Below are 11,893 nucleotides of genomic sequence, written 5' to 3'. Positions count from 1 at the left end.
AATCAGAGTATCTATTTTTGCAACACGAGAGATTTCAGTTTTGTTTAATTTTTTCCGAGTTGTGTACAAAAATGTTAATGTATCGTGCGGCATTTGTACGAAGAAGGAAAGTTTTACAAAAAACAGTCATATTGTTAGAATTTAAATAAAATTTCACTTTCTTTTTTACTTTGGTTTCAGACGACGTTTTTAAGGGACTGGAGGAAATAAAATGTCTTTTTTTTACCATACTCCTGCTTTAATCATTATACATTTGCGAAAAAAAAATGTAAAAACATCTGGCGACGATAACTATGAATACACTCGGGCAATTCATTGTCAGCTGACACTTCAGTCTCAGCTACTGCAGAAGGACCTATGAAAAGAAACTTCACAGTAACATATATGGAATAGCCTTAATTGCCAGCCTTAGAATTTGGAATAAAATGCAGCTTCTCGTGGAAGATTGAACGCTTTTTATCTACAAGAGATTGCAGATATGTAAGAATAGTTACTTGCCGCACAACAAAGAAAGTAATGCAATAATACATTGCATATCCATTTATGATTAGTAATATTGTGTAGAGTTTTCCATGATGAGCTCGAATGGTAGCACTGAGAAAATATTGCTGCTTATTCAACATAAAAAGTAATAACCTCATTGACAGTGTTATACCAATAGCTAAAATGTCTGTACTGCTTCACTTATAATGAAAATTGATCGTCTAGTTCCCCCCCTACCAACTAGAAATGGTCTCTTTCCTTTATACCAAATCTAGAACTGAACTGATTGTAAATGATTGTACGGTGAAGTTCTGTTCCAAATGCGATGATTGTTTTGCACTGAGTTGCAATATGTGACTAAAATGGTATGAGCAGAATTGCTTAAACATGTTCGAATGCAGGGGTTATTAAGTCGGTGTGTCAAAAGACCGAAAAAATTTTTTTCTGTAGGGCAGGATGATGGTTGGTCAGTAATTTTGTTATGAATTCTTCAGCTCAAGAATTTCTAATTTCTATTGCATACATTAAAGCAGAAGTAATTTACTTGAAAGAAAGAGAGAAAGAAAAAAATAATTTTGTTTTAAAGTTCTCTTGTTTAAGTACTATCGCACAAGGCCTAGTCAGTTCCCAATCATATTTCAATATAGTCTTGAGAGATTACAACCTGAAATGAAACATAAGTCATATATTCCATTCTACGGTAAAAGTCAACAGTTCCTCTCGGGTGTCCACAGAAATTTATTATTCATCAGATCAGACGGACTCAGCACTAAAAGGTATTGTCTTCAAGAATAGCTTTTGATTGAATATAAGTCGAATTCTCATTTCCACTTCTGTACGGCTAAGTCATTGTTTCCGCCTCTTTATAGTTTATAATTCCATTATCGAACTCGGAACATATAATTGCGCCAGTCCAACGTTGACCTTTGAGAATCAGCAGATTTCGCAATGGTCTCCTTCATCTCTCGTGCTTTTTCCAAAACATTACGCTGACGATTACGCCTACGGCTCCCAGCAACATACCAACGGCAATTAATGTGTAGGAGAAGAAAATCATGGTGATCAGAAGAATGGCTCGCAGGAGACAGCAAGTCTAATGATGCAATAGCATTTTCGATGGGCCTGCTGTAGGAATTGTTAGACCTTGCAGCCTAGTGTTTCCCCCCACGATGCGTTGATGAAGAAGTTGCGCCACGGATGATGGATGCGCTAGCTCGGATGAAGAGTGACGACGTTGTTGCAGTGCAGCCATCGTTAACGACGAACATGTGTCCTGTTGTCTTAGTACCATCTGGGCAAGTGACGATGTATGGTTCTGCAGAAGACGAATGACGTGCCATTCACGAGCCTGTGACGAAAACTGATTGTCACGATACCGTACTAAACCAGCCAAACAATGTTCATGTGTATGGGGAGAGGTTCTGTTAAGTACCAAGTCCAATTCGCATGAATTCAATGACGTAATGTTTAAAATTCAAACAAATCGATCCTGCACTACCATTATTCATAACATCATGGCAATCATTTAACAGTGCTTGGTCTCGGACTACCGTAAAAGCTTCATTATTGGCGGAAACCAATACTAGAGCTGACAGATTATTAATAATAGGTGTCGAGACGTTAGATACATACGTGGGAAAAGGCGGAAATTTTATACGCTTTCTACGCGTCTGATGGGTTGAAAGGAATGTCGATTACGATCTTATCAAGGTCAACTTTAACTGTGATCAAGCTGTAATAAAATTCAACTTTATGAAAATCTACTACTGGAACATAGCGCATTTTTATCGTGAGCATTATTGATAATCTGAGTAAGATCTTTAATCAGTAACAAATGAGAGACAACACGCCTTTAGCAGCAAGTGTTATAGCTTCCACGTAATCCTTTGATTTTTCGATAAAGCTTGAAACTCTCAGTATACATGATTAATTTTAGCATGATAATACATCAAAGTTGCTAACAAAACTTGGAGTGTCATGAACCTGATTGAAACGTCGTGACTGTTCATTTACTTTACTGATTACGCTGTTCAGAGCTTGAATTTGTTTGTTTAGTTCTCCTGCTAATACCTCTTGTTGATGTTCCAGATTTTCGATTTTAACCCCGTGATCGCGAAGTTTCAAACGATTTGAAATCCCTAACCCAAGACCTGCTACGGAACCAACCAAATTTAATGCCGCTAGAACAAGTGGGTTACGCCTTTCTGTAACGTCATGAGGTATTGACCACATTAGCAAATCACGAGCCAAGATTTCAGCTTCGCATGTTTTATTCCTTAATTCCCAGAAAAAGCATATTAATTGTGTCACTGACTTGATTAGGCGACGTTGGATCACTGCTAGCTAAGAATGATTTATGCAAGTCTGCCAGAGATTGATAAAAAGAGTCAATTCTGATTTCAAAGTTATTACTTCATTTCGCTAGTAAAAATGGCGTTCATATTGACTTCTAAAACTATATTACTGCCAGTTAGAAAGAAATTATTCATTTCCTCTACTATAGAACCATGATGTAAGTTATTTCAGAACTCTTCCCAGCTACGATAAACATTGAGAGGAATAGTGCATGGTATAATTTGACAAGCTTCATGTTGGAGCCTGCAAAAAAAATAACTTGTAAATAATGAAACAAAAAAACATCGCATCATTCAAATGATGTAAAATTCACACAATAATTAACTTTTTCATAACAAACCGTTGTCTTAAGCTCTCACATGAGATAGATACTGTTCAACATCCGTTGAATCGGACTGATTCCGAATTTTAAGTCGGTTACCTATTAAAACTTCCTAACTATGAAAGGACCTTCAAACTTAGGCAATAATTTCCAATTTAGCCCTTTTCTAACATAGACCTGTACATATACAATATCTCCTTCTTGGTAAAGGCTTTGTGACCTTAGCTTTTTATCATGTGCATTCTTCATTAACACTTGAGCCTGTAAGAGGTTTTGATAAAGTGTTTGATATCTACTTCGGCTAACATCTATTATATCCTTCAATGGATCTGATAAACTAGATGTCAGGATAATATGTGAAAAGGTGACCTAGCAGGTATCCCATAAACAGTTCATGGAGACATACGGATTGATATGATAATTGTTATTTAGGGTAATGGACACAGTGGGTATTGCAATATCCCAGTTTGGGTCCATACCGCCTATGTTTACATGCAGTATGTCTAGCACCTTTCTATTAACCCGTTCTACCAATCCATTAGATTCAGGATGGTATATCATCGTATTGACTTTCTTTATTTGCAGAATTTCGCACAATGAGTTAAGGAAGTGATTATTGAATTCTCCACCTGAGTCAGAGATTATTATATTTGGAATTCCATGTCTGCATATATAGCACTCGTAAAACTTCCTAGCGCACTCAATGGCTGTTTTTACTTTTTAGTGGTATTAATTCAGTATACCGTGTGGGCGTCAATGATAACCAAGGGTTTTTATTCCCCCCGGTCTGTCTCGTAAAAACCTGTCAATAAATCAAGGTGTACCCTTTCAAAAGGTTTGCTAGGCACGGGATAAGTTCCGAGACCTACAGGATTCTTAGTATGGCCCTTGTGACGGAAACATATATCACAGTTTTTTAATATATGTCCTAATATCTTTTAACATAGTAGACCAGTAAAATAATGACTTGGCCTTTTGAGAGGTTATTTCGAACCCAGGATGACCATGCAGAGGATGGTTGTGAAGCCATTTCAGAACGATTGGGATTAATGTGATGGTACAACCACCTGGTCGTTAGTTAACTGTTGTTTGAACTCCTGGTTCTCTAACCACGGATCGGCATAGAATATTATCCTTAATCAAGAAATATTGATTCGTATATTTCACATATTCCTTATCATCTGGATTCCTATTTAATGCATCTATTATTACTCTTAATTTCTGATCTTTCATTTGTTTCTTGTCGTACTGAATCTAGATTCCATTCTATATCTGTAATATTTTCTGTTGCTTGGGCTAAAGATTGACCATTTTCGATAGCAATTTTCATAGCTTGCGAGAAGGGTGGAATTTCTTCTAGATCAGCGAAAGGTATTGAGTGTTGGTACTGGGTTCTGAGATAAGCATCTGCGATTCGTTTGCTTTACGGTAAGTATCCAATTTTAGCTCCAAAGTCCTGGATAATCATGTGCCACCGAGTTCTTTTAGGACTATGATTGAAACCTTTAAAAAAAAAGTCATTAAGGGGCTTGTGATCAGTTAGAAACCTTGACACTATACCCATAGATTATATATTTAAAATGTATATATATATATATATATATATATATATATATATATATATATATATATATATATATATATATATATATATATATATATATATATATATATACATATATATATATATATATATATATATATATATATATATATATATATATATATATATATATATATATATATATATATATATATATATATATATATATATATATATATATATATATATATATATATATATATATATATATATATATATATATAAATATATATATATATATATTTTATATATATATATATATATATATATATATATATATATATATATATATATATATATATATATATATATATATATATATATATATATATATATATATATATATATATATATATATATATATATATATATATATATATATATATATATATATATATATATATATATATATATATATATATATATATATATATATATATATATATATATATATATATATATATATATATATATATTATATATATATATATATATATATATATATATATATATATATATGACTTTTTTTTTTTTTATCACATCACCGTGATTCATATTCAATCAGTAAGCTACAAACGTCCTTTAATATCCAATTACGCTCTACCTTGGAAATAATATATTTTCATATATGTTACCGCAGGAGAATTTTTAGTTGATAATAAGTTCGTCGTCTCGTGGGCTCGAACCAGCGAAGACAAGAACTCGGGACTACAGTGGAAGCATTTTTAACCCACGTGGCCAGCAAGTGAGGTATAGTGGATATCGTCTTCCCATATACAAATCGCCCGTCCGAACTCAGGTGTTTGTATTTGGAGCGATATTCACCCACCTCTGCCATGCTAACGCGTGTGCGTTTGTCAAGCCATATTATGACTTTTTTTTTATCACATCACCGTGATTCATAGTCAATTAGTAAACTACAAACGTCCTTTAATGTCCAATTCATCTCTACCTCGAAATAATATATTTTCATATATGTTACTGCAGGAGAATTTTTAGTTGATAATAAGTTAGGTAGTCTCGTGTAGGCTCGAACCAGCGAAGACAAGAACTCAGGACTTCAGTGGACGCATTTTAACCCAGCGGCCAGCAAGTGAGGTATAAGTGGATATCGTCTTCCATATACAAATCGCCCGTCGAACTCAGGTGTTTGTATTTGGGGCATATTCACCCCTCTACCATGCTAACGTGTAGTGCATTTAATCATACGCCAGCCATATTATGACTTTTTTTATCACATCACCGTGATGCATATTCAATCAATGCTTCAAACGTCCTTTAATATCCAATTCGCTTTACCTCCGGAAATAATATATTTCCATATATGTTACCGAAGGGAATTTTTAGTTGATAATAAGTTCGTCATCTCGTGGGCTCGAACCAGCGAAGACAAGAACTCAGGACTACAGTGGACGCATTTTTACCGCAGCGGCCAGCAAGTGAGGAATATAAGTGGATATCGTCTTCCCCATATACAAATCGCCCGTCCGAACTCAGGTGTTTGTATTTGGAGACGATGTTCACCACCTCTACCATGCTAACTGCCGTAATGCGTTTGTTGCACAGCCATATTATATATATGTATATGTATATGTATATGGGAAGACGATATCCATTATACCTCACTTGCTGGCAGCGGGGTTGAAATGTGTCCACTGTGGTCTGAGTTCTTATCTTCCCCACTGCTGGTTTCAGCCTAGACGACGAACTTATTATCAATAAAAATTCCCCTTCGGTAACATATAAGAAAATATATTATTTCAGGTAGGCAGTAATTAAAGGACGTTTGTAGCTTACTGATTGATTAATATATATATATATATATATATATATATATATATATATATATATATATATATATATATATATAATATATATATATATATATATATATATATATATATATATATATATATACATGTATATATATATATATATATATATTTTATATATATATATATATATATATATATATATATATATATATATATATATATATATATATATATATATATATATATATATATATATATATATATATATATATATATGTATATGTATATATCGATATATATTATATAGTATATATATATATATATATATATATATATATATATATATATATATATATATATATATATATATATATATATATATATATATATATATATATATATATATATACATGTATATATATATATATATATATATATATATATATATATATATATATATATATATATATATATATATATATATATTATATATATATATATATAAATTGTGCAATGAATGGAGCCTCTCTCCAAACCATCTGTGCCCACTTTTACATCTATAACATGGATGAGAAAAAATAAAGCTAAATTAAATTGTTTTAATTACTAGAACTGTGGGTTTCCACTCACCCCTACATAAATTCTCTCCATTCCTCAAAATTGTTAAGCCTAACCTGTCTCTCTGTTCAAAGTGACTGCCTTAAGGATGATCTTCCAGATGCCTTCCTCGACGGTGCCAGACAACAAGCAAGGGAGGCGCCAAAAAGAAAAAATTGGTGCCCCGACCTATCCTGAACCTTCTACGAGGGTTAAACTTGATAAAGATACAACAAATGCCAAGATAATATTGACGTGCCAAAACAGAGCCAAGATGGCATCATGATTGCAAGGAAAAAAGATTATAACTTAGTTATAATGCATGACATGTTTACAAATGTAATACTAATTATACTGTAAATATTTAAGATTAAAATAAGAATGGCTTTTTGGTTCTTACCTAGTTGTTTGCACAGGCCTGGCAGGTTAGTTATTGGTGAAGTGGACACATGGGGTTCCATCATCTGTGGCACGGTAATCAACTCCAATTGTTCGATGCTCTGGGACACATGTAGCACCGTTGATGTTTATCACTAATGAACACTTCCTCTGGTTTGTTGCTTGGCTCCTTAAACAAGCAAAAAGTTTCACAAATGAGCAGCCTGAGACTACGATGTATGGTTGTGGACTTGCTTAGTTTCCCAGCAACAAAGGGACAACAAAGTTCCTCTGCAAAAGCTACACCAACATCCATCCTGATTAGCTTGGTAACTGGATACAGCTGCTACACCACGTGAATAATGTGTGACTAGGTGTTGACCAAATTCACAATGGCAAAGGACATACATTTTGGCCATCTCCTCTTCAGAATGCAAGATGTGCTGACACAGCTGGTCAAAGGTGTCCTGACCTCTCTCCATTGTCGTGTAGAACATCTGCATATCTGTCTTCTTGTCCTCAGTGATGGTTGGGTTGTGATGAAGAGCCAAAAATTTCAGCACCCTTTAGTTTTTATTTGTACAGTGGCAAACCAACGTCACTTTATCACTGCGATTGAACACAGCTATCGATTCTCCCTGCTCCAAGTTGCAAGACGTCAGGTTTGTTGGGATGTATACCTTCTTTATACAAATTGTCCCAAGAAACTGAAAGCCTGACTTTTGGAGTGACCATGCCAGGGGAAGTGATGTAAACCAGTTATCCTTTAGTTATAATATAAGCTGTGAGTTTTTCTGACTGGATCTCCTAACGTATGAGACTTTGGCATTGCAATGGTCTCCTTCCCTAGGTACGGTATAGAGTTGTACTTGTAATGCATATCAGCATCACAGGCCATTACCAACCTCATACCATACCTTAAAAGATGAGAAATAATTTAATTAGTTTTCATTTTACAAAAGTAATACAATGTATATAACATAACCATAAGTATTATTATCATAAAATAGAATAATATTCTAACTTATATTTGTTATTATATATATTTACCAAAGGAAACAATTGTTATAAAGTCTTCATAATTACTTACTAAGCTGGTTTGCTGGGGATATAAACTTTGAAAAAACACTGTCCTTAGAATGGCAACAACTGTTCATCCACAGTCATTTTAGGCCCTGGTTTGTAGTTAATACCTCAGTTTGCACTTACCTAGTCCCACACATTCCTTAGAGCTGTAAACTTCTTGGTCTTCTTTTGTTTCTCCCCTTTATTCGAGTCATTGAAACAAATGGCCCTCAAAATGAAAGCAAACTGACATCCATTTTGTCATGCACCTGTAGCTTGGGACCCTCAGGATACATAACCACATTTGATTGTTGCCACATGGCTGTCCTTCCCTCTGCCAGACATGATGAGATGTCCAGTGAGTGCCAGTAGGGTAATATCTTGAAACATTGGCTGGTCAGCCTTATATTTTGTCCTGAGTGAACTATCTTAGCATTAATGTGCACACACACACACACACACACCAATGCTAATGTAACATCGTTGAGGAAGAAGAAGACCTGGATAGGTGTTGAAAATTCATCAGTTACGGTGGGGGCATCTTTCCCAGTGTTCCTTTCTATACTGTTTTACATCTGACAGTCAGGCACAGTACAACAAGCAGTCTTGTCACATTCCATGTGAAGTGCCTCTTCTAACTGGGGTCAAGGGGCTCCAACTGTAGGTCCTCTTGCAGCTGTGAAGTTCTGTGGAACTTAGGCTGTGAGTTTCTGAAGGAATGCATTTCATCTCATCACTCACATAAGTTGCTGAGGTACTCGTTGATGGCTTAGCAAATGATGTAGAGACCCCAGAATGGTCAACAATGGAAGTTTCCTCATCCATGAGAGGTCCAAGTTCATGCAGGATGTATGTGCTGTCGTCCCCCTCAGCTTCAACCACGTTTTCCTCCACATCATCAGCATCCTTGGCGTCCATGCTTGCCTCGACCTCATACAAACAGACTTCGGTCTTACCTACAATGCTGCAATTGCTGTCTGATGAAAACAAGTGGTGTAAAATCTCGGTGTCACTAAGGTTTCTTGATGACATGATGAAATCTGCAACACAGGAGAAAAGTATCATGTCAGAAAAAAATTCAATAGAGCAAAATGTGGTAACAACCACCAGATCTGGCCATGTGGAATTCAAAGCACACCATTTAGCTGTTTTACCTCAAAATGTAAAGTATTTATCACAATTACACTAGTCACCATAACATGAAATGTAAATTTTTTTTCTGAATCTGAAAAGCCACATGAATGAGGAACCAGTGAAACTTTAACACCAAAGAAAAAAACTTGCTTCAACTTGTTCTGGCTGGCACATCTGTTCTACACTAAGGCTTACAATGTACTGACTGTCTGCAGGTCAGTCTTATTTACACTTCTCCCTGATATGGGCAAATGCGATAAAGTGGTTTTGTGTACATGCCTGGTTCCATTTTTGGATCCAGTTTTCTGTCCAGGGTTAAATCACCATTTTCCTTGAGAATTAAGCTGATGAGGCTTTGCACAAAATTACCTAAAGGTCTATGTTAATTAGTACTGCACTTTCTCTTTTAATTCATTGCCACTCTGTGCCGGTTATTACTATCATTATATCCCTATAAACTTCTAAAATTAACATTAGCATCTTACGTTTATGTTGAGTATTCAGTAATACACTTAAAGCTTAGAGTTATCACTGCCATGTACATATATAAGGTCAATTTTCTTTTTACAATTAACAGAATTTAGGTGTTTTGATGATTTATTCCCCTTCCTTTCTTCCATTATAGTTACTTAAGTACAGTTTAATCATATCTTAAGTGCAAATCGTTGCCGAGTTGGGACATGGTTTCTTGATTAGCATATGTATTTTGAAAATTAAATGCGATAGAGCCTGATAATAACCTAAACTTCGAACACACAGTGTTAAACAATGTTATCACTGGTGTTGATGGATTTTTCCTCTTTCAGAACAAAGTTTACAGCCTAAATCTTCAATGAGGGTAAGAATTGCCTCTCCTTTACTTTATCAAGATTAGAAAATTATGGACACAAATAATCTTAAAACTTGAATAGAAGTTTTACCTTTTATCTTAACGATATTGTATTTTTTTTTATTACAGACAAACATTATAATCAATAAAAATATGAAATATTCGGTGGTAAGTAAGGAAAGTTACAGTGTATTTCTTTTTTTTTTTATGCCTATGAGTCATCTGGTTTACCAAAGAACGAAGAATTTTCACATTTCATAAACAAGGCATGTTGTTAATTTTGTGGGAATTCGGAAAACTTTATTTTGAATGGTGAATTCAGTTAGGTCATGAATTGTAGGCATGATTCAAATAATAATACATGCCTACTATCCTTTAATATAAAAGATTTATTTCCTGGCATGAGAATAAAGGTCCAGCTTATGAAAAAACAAGAAAAAAATTACTGTCATTGCAAGACTGACAGGATGTATGTAGAAGTATTTCTTATGGTATTGTTGATTTCCATAATCTCACTGGTTGTATGGTTTTCGATGCGGATATAAACTCGGACTGAATGTTTTCTTGAAGGAAGATTCCTAATTTTTTAAATTTCTGACAAAGACTGAAGTAAAAAAAACCTACATTTTCAAATAAATGAAAAAATATAAAGTAAATGAAAGAGAATAAGAATTTCGTTCCATAAATCTGATTGTAAGAGAGAAACCTCTAAGTTTGTTCATCTTTGTTATAAAGTGATATGAAACAATCCACACACACACACATATATATATATATATATATATATATATATATATATATATATATATATATATATATATATAAAAATATCATAAAATATTGAGATGTGGTCATTTCAGGAACCTAAAGCATCCTTTTGTTGCTGAGTCAGACCGGCGGAATGTGAGGATGAGAAAAGCTGCCCGAAGGTCAACGTGAACCGAACCACTCGCGGCCGGAGGTCCCATAACAACCCAATACTCTTTTTCGATTTAAAGAGAAGGGAAGGAATTCAATAAGCGCATGAGCTTTTAGCATGCCACTGAAAGCCACTGAAATATAAGTAATCTCTCCTAAACGAACCCTCATAATAAAAAGCGTAAATCACGAAATAAGGATTATTCAATTCTCTGGCTAATAAATTTCACGAAATCAGAATGTAGGCTTATAATTGCTTTTTCTAATTTTCATTTTCTGTGCTAACCATTATCAATGAATAGTGCAACTTTAGAGGGTATCCTGAATTTAAAACATTCACGTACGCACGCACACGCGCGCGTATGCACGCACAGACACACATTTTTTTTATCAATTAATAAAACGTAGGAAGTATATTTTGTATTTTATTTAAT

This window comes from Macrobrachium rosenbergii, chromosome 13 (assembly GCF_040412425.1).
Source record: "Macrobrachium rosenbergii isolate ZJJX-2024 chromosome 13, ASM4041242v1, whole genome shotgun sequence".
NCBI lineage: Eukaryota > Metazoa > Arthropoda > Malacostraca > Decapoda > Palaemonidae > Macrobrachium > Macrobrachium rosenbergii.
Note: the sequence above shows the minus strand (reverse complement) of the source record.